At 41.7% G+C, this 12,546-nt stretch overlaps 1 protein-coding gene across 1 annotated transcript in view; it reads right to left on the minus strand.

Annotated features, from left to right (window-relative positions):
- Positions 1 to 9,724, minus strand: part of pcdh15b (protocadherin-related 15b) — a 142,870-nt gene extending 133,146 nt beyond the window's left edge. Inside the window, exon 1 of the mRNA XM_084039777.1 lies at positions 9,544 to 9,724. The gene's annotated coding sequence lies outside the window, so the exon portion shown is untranslated. The remainder of the gene's footprint in view (positions 1 to 9,543) is intronic.
- Between the last annotated feature and the right edge of the window lie 2,822 nt (positions 9,725 to 12,546).

Consider the following 12,546-nt stretch of genomic DNA (forward strand, 5'->3'; position numbering starts at 1 on the left):
ATTTAAATGAATAGTGGAGTAATGTCTACCTGGGCAGAAAATGAAATCACTCTCCCTCCATGTGATTTTTTGACATCGCCATTCGTAACATTCGAGTAACGATAACTGACATCTAAAGTGGACTTAAACACTTTTTCCTTAAGGAAGGGATAAGTCTCATCAGTGGGCTCTAAGCTTTATCTTTGCCCCCTAAAGGTTGTTCAGTGACCTGAGAAAATCCTCAACCTCCATACGTGCTGGAAATCCATACTATTCCCACCTGAGCTCCTCCAAATGCGAAGAAGTATCCTCTCTGGTTTCAGTAAACACTCCTGGAAATAAAGCTGCTTACTACCACCATGTAGGGTTCTTTGGCTTGTCCTATAGGGTTGTACCTAGAATCATCTGTGAATGCTTCCACCCACAACCCCCTATGCAACAGTGAACCCTTCAATGGTGCGATAGATCCATCCAGAAGCCTCTCTGGAGGTTCTATCCAGAACCTTTCCATTTTCTAAGGGGGTTTAAAAGAACCCACCTGGGGGGTTCTACCTAGAATCAATTTATATCCCAAGGGTTACACCTAAAACCCACCCAGGGTTCCTTGTGATGTGGTGCAGCATAACCAACAACAATCATGGTTCACAATCACAGTTTTTGGGGGGTGTCAGCTGGAAGGATCTTTTAAGACACTTGCTTTCAATGATACTCTTTCTTCCAAAAGGGGTTCTTTGGATGAAAAGGGCTCTAGAGAGAACCCTTAGAGGAAAAGCAAGTAAGTGATTCTGGATAGAAAATCAGCAAAATAAGAGTGGTCTGCTTCATTGTATGCTTCGGACTATTTTTTTTCCCAAACCTGTCTAGAACTGTCCTTGTTGTGATTTAATGTGTCAGTCTCGCCTTTATCTATAATACATGTATAGTAGAGTACAAATTACAAGTCTAGACCATGTGCTGGTGGACAGCCTCCAACATTCAGATTATAAGTACTAGATCTCTGGCAGGATCTCATTATCATGTCCCCGCCAGTTACACACACAATCACAATGAGATCCTCTGATGAGCCACTGATATCATGGAGCGTGGCATGGCATTTTAAAATAGCCTCTTTTATCAACTTTTATCCTCATGTGCTACCTCACATTATATATTTAAAAGTTGTACCTCTGAGCTATTAATAATGAATGAGTTAAGCTAATTTTCTTTTAGCCAAAAAAGAGCTTCTGACTTTATATAACAGCACTTGGTTTGAGTGAATGCATTTTAACACTGTACTGTACTGTGATTTTAAATATAAATAGGCTGTGTGGTTACATCCATTTAACCATGTTTTAATCAATAACCTCTCATATCTGTTATTATTATATATATTATTAAATATAAGGTTACAGCCAGCAGCTGGTTAGCTTAGCTCAAAATCTGCACACAGATTTTTTATTTTTTTTAACTTTTTACTACTTTCTTTGTAGAGTGAAAGAAATTAAACATAACATTAACCATTGGACGAGTCCAGGCCAGTTGGCTGGTTTCCCCAATGTTTGTGTGCCGCTGAACTAGGAGAAATATGGGAGTTGTATCTTCTATCTTCTTCTAATCTATTTCCAAAAACGATGTATTTCAGTGTATACTACAACTTGGCCTTCCACAAAGGGGAAAAGCAGCAAATATAAATGCTACCAAGCAGTGAGAATGTCCGTCATGTTGCAGAGCTGGCGACACCAGTGCAATCTTTCCCAAAAGTAGCATCGAAAGTCAGTAAATCTATGAGTTTGAAACTATTTGTAGCCTCCAGTGATCCAGTTCTAACTTTTCTGGAACAAAATTTTGTTGCTGAGAAATATTTAGCCAACTAGACTGCTCAGTCTGAAGGGAGGGAGAGCGAGTGAAAGAAAGGCAGGGAGAGAGAGAGGGATGGTGGAATCAGTTATGCCAAGAGCTGTGCGTTGACCCTGATTAAAAGCCTCCCCTAACTCACTGGGACAACTGATAAGACCAATGCTCTCTGGGCGGTGTGCGTGTTATGTGTGAGTATGTTCAGGAGCCAGAGCAGGAGATAAGGTGGGCCTACCCATGTGCATGTGGAGAGAGAGAGAGAGAGAGAGTGTGTGTGTGTGTGTGTGTGTGTGTGTGTGTGTGTGTGTGTGTGTGTCCCGACACCAATTCTCCTGTGTAAACATGCTGACCTGGCACAACACCAGTAGACACTTTGAAGTTGGCAATAGCCACTGTAATCTCCCTCCCTCTCTCGCCGTCTCTCCCACACATACATCCCCACACACAGTGAGCCAGAGGCGAGACTTAACACCGGCAACCTTCTGTGGCTTAGCATGAGGCCACTAACACACACACACACACACACTCCTGAACACACACACACAAACAGACAAATACGCTTCCATTGTCACAAACAATTGCATCCCCCATCTCTTGAGATAAAACAATACATTCTCTCGCACACAAAAACACAGACTCTAACATAACCCTTCATTTTTTTTTGTGTGTGTGTGCCACTTATAATGGAAATTTCTGCTGACAGTTATGGGCGAGTGTGTGTTTTGCTAAAAGTGCCTTCCCCACTCTGGAGTGGATCACACAACAGCCTTCAGAGCATCTCCAGGCTTGAAATCAGACACAATCATCAGACAATCATCTCTGCAAATCCTCCAAATAATACAGTTCATCCAAACGGGCGCACAAATAATGAGACAAAATAATAGTAAGACATCAAATACATATGCAATGCTTTGTAGGTTAAAAAAGCATGGGATGCACATTGGAGAGCTGAGCTTGGAAGGTAACGCCCACTTTATTAATTATTAGGATTGTCTGGCTTAAAAAGGTAAAGATGAAAACTGCATATTCTGTGGACGACCCAGTCCCATGGGAAATGTGATATTGTTCTACTGTCATGAAAAGAGACGCTGCTCTTGAATTATTTAAAGCTGCATTAAATCAATCTTTGGGGCAGAAATATACAACAAGCTAAAAATAATCCTGCACATTTCACGTATTCTGGCCTTTTAAAGATGAGGGCTAATGTGTTAGCAGACATATCTTCTGGTGATCCATCATATTTAAGTTCAATCTGTTCTCTTCATTTTGGTCTCCTGAGACAAACACCTGCCTCTTTAGCTGCTAAACGCTCTGCTATGTTCACCAAAAAAGGTCGCTAGCTTTGCCTGATGCGGGGCAGGCAGGATATAGTGAGATTTTTAAAGCCTTTGCACTGAAAATAGCTACCTGCTGTAGGTGGAAACAAGGTGGATGAGAGTGGTGAAACAACAAACAAGTTGATGTCAAGACGGTCATGAAGTGACTGCAATTGGTTTGTTACTTCTAGCCGCACATTTCCCATTAAATGTAGTTGTTTGGCGTTTTGGCAGCTTTAAATGTACCTTTGAGTACCAATAATGATGTTCCATTCACCTCCATTGTTTTTGGGTGGATGTTTATCTTATAAAAAAAATACAGCAAAACCCAAACTAGCAATACTGAATCCCACTAGATTCATGAACATACATATATTATTGTCCAATTAACCAGGTACTTGGTTGTGTTTGGCCTTGTACTGTATGTGGCCTGCATGTGTACGCAGTATCTGTTTTGTGTTACTATTTAACGGAACACAATAAATGAATTCTTACATTCCTCACAGTGCTCTTATATCACTTCACTGACAGTTAAGGCAACCCTTTTTGCTCCTGACATACAGAGAAATGAAAGCCATTATTCATGCACTCTGTAAAATGCACTATTATCACTTGGTCTATTGTAGAATAACAAACTCCTGACCCTAAATAACCACTACAGCTGTGTCTGCCTTAGGAGGCTGCAACATGGGTGAAAGCCTGCTAATTCATTACCTCATTGCCCACTGGTTATGTCCCACTTTCACATTGCCAGCCACACGAAAGAGATTGCCACCGCACCAACTGTTGTTGGCCGTGTATCATTACCTCAATATGTTAAATTATGAGTAAGCATACACAGTGGAGACGACGAGTCTCTGTGGCAAACACAGTACCATGTTATAATATGTCTAAGGCTCATTGACTAAGTCTTTCTTATTTGGGTCCAGGATTGAAGAGGTTTAGGGGCCCCTGATCAGATAGAGAGCTACTTAGGGTATTAAACTGGGGCAGGGGGTTCTCAGAACTTTTACCACACAGGATTAAAATTGAGTTAATTTAATCTTACTCTGGGAATAAAGCAAACTTGTATACTTCTTGCAAAGCGGCCCACCATAAACAACCAAAAACTAACTTACGACCCACTTTTAGAAACTACAGGTTTAATTGGAAAGTCAGCTTGTTGTTGAGTTCACCTTTTTTATTTCTTTAAATGAGTGTATTAACAAAAGTAACATGTATTACTTCTACTTTCTTTTCCATTTGCTCTTATTTTGGAATTATATAAAGATGTTTATCGCAGTGAACAATTCAACAAATTGCGTAATGCTCTTCACAAATAATAAAGAGAATAAAAAAATGTGGTCACAAAGGACACAACAGACAAAAAAATAAGTTAGGCAGCTCTTGTTTCTTTGTTTCCTCTGCCTGGGTTGCCAGATATGCGGATTCCAGGCAGTGTTTTGGCCAGGAGGCAGATAATCTTGTTAGGAACAATTAACTCGGTTGTATTGTTGAATGTAAACTCAATCCCTAACACAGAAGCATTCAAAACAGCACCTGGCAACGCAACCAACAAACTCCAACAAAAATGTCAGGATCGACACTACTCTGCATGAAGTTGGAACATAACAGACACAGTCATTCAAAACTTCACCCATCTAGAAAGGAATACATTAGAATAAAGCAAAGTAAAGTCAACTTTTCAGCATCACAGATGGTGCAAGTCATCTCTGGGTTTATTGTTATTGTGAAGGCAGAGAAAACTAGCATCTGACATATATTCCATAGCCTTGAACATTATTGCCATTCTGATTTTAAGTTGGTGATCTTTGAGGAAAGAGAACTTGTTTGCACATCCAGAAATTAAGGAGCAACATTGTCATTCATTTGGGGTTGTGTTTATGTCCATATGTTGAAGGTAAGTCTAATATTCACTCTCTTTTAGTTCTGTTTTTGGTCCCCACCAGGAAAATAGCAGGCTCTTTAGCGGGTTTTTTTTTACATTTATGGTCAATGTTGTCTTAATTGTAGGAATACACCTCAGGTGAAATGGAGTAGCATGTCATGTCTTCCATTACCTACACAGGTAGCACAACACATTGAAACTTGTAGCCTTGTAACAAGAGCAGAATCCGATATCAGTTGAAATGATAAGCAGCTATGTTGGCAATTGACAACAAAAAAAGATCAGAAGGCCAATTGTTTGGGTGTCAAATAAGTTCGCTTCAAAATGAGTAGTTCCCAATGTGTCGTAGTGGAAAGTAGGCTAATTCAACCTGAGAGGTCATACGTTTGATTCTCACCACATGTTCTTTCATCTGACAGGAGCACTTCAATTCAGTTCATAACCCTGCAGAGTATGTTTTTAGTTACTAAGCAGCGAGTTCTGTTCACAGCGGCTTGACTAACCCAATAAGACGTGACATCTATGACAGCTTGTTGCGAGCATGAAGCCAAATGTACAACTCCCAGCACGGGTACAACAACACCGTCTGGTAGAGTTGGAAAGAAGCACTCTGAACAAAAATCGACAAGCCGTTGTTATCTGGGGCTGTATTCACAAATGCACACGGGAAAAACAGTACTTCATAGACATGAAAAATCCCATTACATGCATTGTAAATGCTAAGGAGCGGGGGGCCGTATATCTGCAAAAACCATAAAAGGAAGAATAAGATCAGATAGAGAACATATGCTTTTGATATACACAGAGAATTGGGCAATACCTGGGAGGATTACACCGTCCACTCTAGATAGAAAGGGAAGAACTCAGCCATAGCCTGCAATCTGTCAGGGATAAGAATAGTTAGCCATGCTCACATGAGTGTGGCTAATACAATATGACATCTTCCTAATAGGTAGCCAGGCCACTGGGACGAAGGGACCAAATGAACTCGAGCATGGGTTCAGTCAGACGAGACTTTAGCATGTTTAGGCCTGGAGTTTCTCTCTCACATACCCAGCCTTTCGCTACACTCATGCATGCACACTCATCTTTTCCCTGCTGTCACTGTTTGGGGCTGTCAATCATGATGTCAGCTGTTTTCATCAGCTGGTTACATTCATCCAATAGCACAGTGACACGCCTACATCGTCAGCCTATCATCTTGCAGCCGGCTCTTAAGATTCTCTCTCCGCCGTTGGTACGTTCAGGCTACTGTTACGCTCCCTCTTCGCCCTCCCCATCGCTCCCATCACCACACGGCTTAGCAGATTGATCAGCTTCATCATTTAATCAGAGTCATCAGCCTGCCAGTCTCAGCAGAATCATCAGCCACCACCACCAGGGTCTAGACTCCACAGGGGGATTTATCTCGCTGCTGCTGAGGGCAGACGCTCCGCGATAACAAATCTCCCCATAGAGTATAAGGCTTTCCGTAAAGACTTAATTATCACATATCATCTGTTATAATAACTAATTATCTTTTCTACATTCACTTCTTTCCTGATTGAAATACACAGAGAGGACAGGTGGGGGTGTAAATAAAGCTATAAATTAGTGAGTATAAAGGACTGTTAAAATTTAAGAGGCCTTCTGGACTTGACCTTTGATCATTTGTTGCTGATGATTGGGACAAATCAAAACCATTTAATAACAATCTGCAACAATACTGTCAGGGAATAAACTATTACAACAACAGCAAATGATCTCATCTCGTTCGTATCTAATGGTAACGTTTAGAGGATTAGATGCATTTATGGAATAGTAAGGCATCAAGGTTGAAGGCAGTTGTGATTCAAATACAGACATGGAATAGATCATAGATTAATTATTATATTCATTCACTTAAAATGCAAAATATAAAATCCAGGGTTAACTCATGAAACTCATTAAATCTACTGTTTCATGCAACATTTGCATGTTAATATTATCCAGTGAAGCTAGACAGAGGGCTTATACACAAATTTGTTAAATTGTGAAAATGTATAATGATAAATTAATTTTGAGTCAATGCAGGCACGCCTTCTCTCAGCACTGGGGATTTTTTTGTAGTTCTCCTCACACACCAAAAATATAGTTGCGTTGTAAATTTCAAACAGCCACAGGTGGAAAAAAGGACATCTGAATGTGTATCACTATTAGTGGGGCCGCCATTGATTGATTGTAATGAAATGTGAGCCAAGCTCTGTGGAAACCAGGCTAGTCGGTAAGCTTTGGCCTTGTTTGGCCCCGGTGAGGAAACAACACTCCAATTTTACTACTGTTGTAATAAGAAACGTCAGGCTACACAGCCTATATGTATTAAGTAATAATGTACCGTCGGCATAGCAGCACTTAAACAGAGAATACTGTATCAAATCATCTTATTTCAACAATGAAAACATCTCACAGCAGTGGTTTGAGCTGGCACTATTCCTGTTGGCTTGTATCTGACTAGGGTATACACATCCATATCCTTGAGAACTATTTAAATCCAATACATTTCCCATTGCATCATAAAATACATCGAGGCCCTATATATTGTACACTATTATACTATATAAAACTTCAGGAAACGATAACTTAAAGTGTGAAGCCACATGCAGGAATGCACACTGATGCACTTATTGTATTTAATTGTGCTTGTTATAAGAAAGAATATAAAAGCCAATAGAAGGTATAGCGAGACTAAAGCAGTGGTCCCCAATTGTGAACCTTACATTTACCTAGCCACATTAGAGTTAGATCACATGTGTGTATCATTCAATTACCAGACGAGCAGAGCTTTGACTTTTAAGAGCAAAGACTGAAAACATCTGCAATAAAAGCACAACATTCAATTAACTCCTGACTTTTATTGCACATGTGTTTCTGCATTGCTCATTTCTCGCTCTTAAACTTCAGTCATTTTGAATTTGTGTAGTGTTTTGTGCTAAATCAACAAAGCAATACTCTTTTCACTGATGCATTCAGTGAAAATAATCTTCTACTCTTTCAGAAGAGATGAAGGTTTGTTCAGTTTTCGAACGAGCGGCATTCAAATGTTAAAAGTGTTCCTTCAAGATCAGGTATAGAAGCAAAGTAAGAAAGGGCCTTTTTTTTTAAATAGAAGGATCGTAAATGCACAATCCCACCACACACTAGCAACTAAACGACAAACTAACCAGCCAACATCACTTCACAGTCGATCGCCCATTCAAAAGGCAAGGACTTAGCAGCAGTTATTTAAATCAAAGTCCTGGTGCTCCTGTCATCCAGCATGACTAACAGGATTTGACATGGTGACGATCAGACGGGTCTCAGGTTCACCAAACACATTCTGTCTGTCTGACCCCTCTTCACACATACACACACACACACACACACACATACACACACACACACACACACACTTATCCTACAGGCATTGGATACTCAAACGCACTCTCAATCTGCTTCATTATAACACAAAGACAAAGCAGCAATATATAGTCACATCCGGATATTAACAGCACTAACTAGATCTACCTGTGTGCACAAGCCACTTTCACACATGACTGAGCAAAGCTTCACATTAATGGCTCATATGCTGGAACCCAGAGCAGGATAAAGTTCACAATGAAGGTATCATCAAAGCATCCGAATCATCGGAAACAAAAAAACGCGACATCTTTCCCTCGTTACACCTTCTTTACATCGTCACCTTTGACTTTCTCCCCTCACTATCCGCTGTCTCTTGAGGAGGCGACAGCTTGCCCCTAATTTAAAGTAATCGGATGACTCTCTCTGTCTCTCTCTCTCTTTATAATCTGAGACACACAGGCTGCTGTGAGGTAACCTGCTTTTGACGGGACCACTGAGACGGACCACATACGCTGCTCCTGTGACAGCTCGCAAGCGCTTCCCACTGTCTACTTGTTGAAAACGTACTCCCTTTGGCATTTCAGACGACGGGGGGAGTTCAACTGCAGACACGATTCGTCTCACACGTGTAATTGCTTGTAACCCTATTGCACTACGCACAGCAAGACATGCAATTTAAACCAGTTAATCCAAATATCAGCTGGGAAATCCAGCAGGGGATATATACTGTGGTAAAGCACAGGACGGTGCAAGCGTTATCATTATGATCACTGTCCATCAGCAGCTCAAGGGGATCTGAGATAGCAGCGTGTTGCATGTAAATGTGCTGAATTTACTAACCCGGCCACCCGCCTCAGCCTTTTTTTTTTTTTGTTTCAGCACCACGGACAGCGAACTCCTCCATTAAAACCCCAGGAAGACGCTGGGAACTGTTCAAACTACTGCAGTCGATACTTGAATGTGGAAAGCGCCCGGAGTTTTCTATAAAACACACACGTAAACTTCTTCATTTCTACCCCCCCAAAATAGAATAGAGGGATGTGGACGGTGTAGCCCTGCGAGCTTCTAGAAACAGACAGCGCCTTCGCGTCAGGAAACTCGCCGCCGAGTAAACGCAGGAATACTATAGAGGAGACTGTGATGTGTTAGCAAATAAAACAGGTTACTTACCGCGTTATCCTCGTTGAAGCCATACGTTGAACAGAGAAAAAACACATCTACTTTTCCACACACTGTTGCCGTTTGCGGTGAGACACAGTCCGGGGAGGAAATCCAGGAAATAACATCCACACAACTCATCCACCCGACTCCACTTTTCTTTTTTTCTTTTAAGGGAGGGGGGGAAACACCGCTGTCCGCGCCTTCGAGACGAGTAGGAAAAAATGAGTTTCTCTTCAAGTCACACACACACACACGCGCGCGCACATTCACGCACACGCGCGCGCACACACTGGGAGAGAAAGGGATAATGGCCTTTGTGCGGTGAAAGAATAATCTCCTTCTCCTCTAGTCTTCTTTGAGTTTAAGTCTCCAGTGTGGGACTTACGAGGTAACTACGAGCTCTGTGGAGAGGGAGAGAGACAGAGAGAGAGAGAGAGAGAGAGAGAGAGAGAGAGAGAGAGAGAGAGAGAGAGAGAGAGAGAGAGAGGGAGGGGGGAGAGAGACGGGGTAACAGTATATCTCCTCTAGTATTCCCCCTCGCGTTGAAGCAGAGAGAGAGAGAGAGAGAGAGAGAGAGAGAGAGAGAGAGAGAGAGAGAGAGAGAGAGAGAGAGAGAGAGAGAGAGAGAGAGAGGAGAGAGAGAGGCGATGCGGAGTCAGACAGGGAGGTTTTGTCGGGAGGTAGTCGTGGATTTACCGCAGGAGCAGCGAGCAGCAGCAGTGATCGGTGCACCGCCGTAATCTAATTATGTCTACGGCAGAAAGGATTACCGACCGGTTGCTCTGCTCTGATCTTTGCGCCCCATGGCGGAGGGTTACGTACCGGAGCACCGGGCTCGTCCAATGAGAACACGTCAGGATCCAGTCTCACCTAAACAAACAACAAAGTTAGTAGTTAGCAGCAACACGTGTCGTCCTTTTTTAAACGAAAATGACCCGATTACTTCACAGTGTATTCTCATCGGTGCAGCTGCTACAGGTGCACCACACACACACACACACACACACACACACACACACACACACACACACACACACACACACACACACACACACACACACACACACACACACACACACACACACAAGCAGGAGGGGTGGACTTTGCAGCATGTTGCACTTCCAAGGGGAGACACAGCTGGAGAGAGATGTCTGGGAGGGGATTACAGGAGATGGTGATGTGAAGGTGTGGTGCAATTAACACTTGGACTGATAGCAGCCCTGTTTGCTTGTGATGAACTCCTGGGTGGGACTGTAATACATTTCCAAATGACTCATCACACTCTTCTCCCAGCCAGGCCTGAAATGTCTCCATCACTGCTTCTCTAAAGTTAAATTGAACGTTAATGTACATGTAAGGAGGTGCAGAAGGCAGTTTCACTTTAGTGCTTTGGGTAAACATGCATTTTCACAATTTAAACCCCCAATTCACCCAACTTGCATGTCTTTAAAGACCAAATTAACTCCACACAGAAACCCACAAGGGAAACAAAATACATGTACAAATATTGCTAAACCTTAAATCATCCCAAATAAAAGTAACATCCATAACTCATTACTCCCTAAATAGTAGCCTATACAAATATGCTGCTCCTACAAATAATTGTGAAGTTGTAATGAGTCTATTGGCACGGGGGAAGATGTGGAACACACGATGCTCCTTCAGCCAGCGCCTCTTAAAATAATTACTTTGAATATGTAGATTTGAAGAGCAAAACCAAACTCCTGCAAAGACTCTGTTAAAAAAATTATTATACATCTTCAGTGTGGATTAATGAATTTCTAAAGTCTCTGGAGAAAACCTTTGTGCAATCATGTTCTGGAGCCATCTTTATATTATAAAGATTTCTCTCTGCCTGCTGATCTGTTCACTGTTTGCTTTTGAAAGAGATTACTTTCTAGGCAATCAGAAAAGGTTGTTGATTTTGTACTTCATCAAACTACATACTAGCAGGCTATGAGAAGACTGAACAGTAAACATTGACTTCATTTACTTTGTGTCCACACAAATTGAATGAAAATGATATAAACCAGGGTAAACCTTTGCCAAATATGCTTCGAGTCAACAGTCCACCTTTACTGCACATCTATAAGGCTATATTGCTAATTGTAAAGCTGAGTGGTTGCAGTTGGATCCATGTGGGAGATATTTTGACAACAATGTTGTTTCCATCCCTCTATTTAACTAAGATGTGGCAAAAACCTTCTCAGTATCACTGTGAGAAACTCAGCAGTAAAAAAAAAAGTGATGCAAAATCCCAGAGTGCATTGGCAGCAGTCATGGAGCAGACTACTGGGGCTATAATGCAGTTCAACCGCAATTAGTTGTCATTTAGGGCTTTATCATCTGCTAATAAAATGTGTGATAGGAAGACTGATAGCTGTAAGGCAGCCATCTGCTCAATGATATTACAGTGCATTTAGTAATTACTTTCTTTATTTTGTAATTTGATGGCAAAGTTCAGATATGATGGATGGAGCCTGTCCAGATGATGCTGCTGTATGACTGAACATATCTGTCGATCCATCTGCTCTGAGGAATTGCAGTGAAGTTACTATATGTGACGCCCAATGCTGCAGCAACTGTCATACCTACATAGTGTACAGTGATTTCAAAAAATGAAAAGATCCTATTGGTCATGAATGACCATAACAGTTCCAGACTAACTCTAATTTCAAATCTGATTACACCATAAAAGGATTGAAATTACTACCAGTAAAAGGGGTTTGGAGGCAGAGGGCCAGGCCAATTATAGCCCCTATACCACTGTGATCTTACTTGTGTGTCCATCTGCTCTGCTCTCCTCTGTGGGATTACACCAAATCCTATTGAGCTCAGGGAACGGCAGCCAAGATCAGTAGGCCTGAACTAATCATGACAAACCACCAGTACAAGAGAGGTTTGTCTCTTCCAACAAAGCACGAGATGGATCAAAAAGGACTTATCATTCACTGATGGCTAATCTGAGTTGGTACAATTAGGCGTAGGTGGCATACTGAACATCAGATCATT

The sequence above is a fragment of the Eutrigla gurnardus genome (genome assembly GCF_963514095.1).
Source record: "Eutrigla gurnardus genome assembly, chromosome: 22".
In the NCBI taxonomy this organism is placed as follows: Eukaryota; Metazoa; Chordata; class Actinopteri; order Perciformes; family Triglidae; genus Eutrigla; species Eutrigla gurnardus.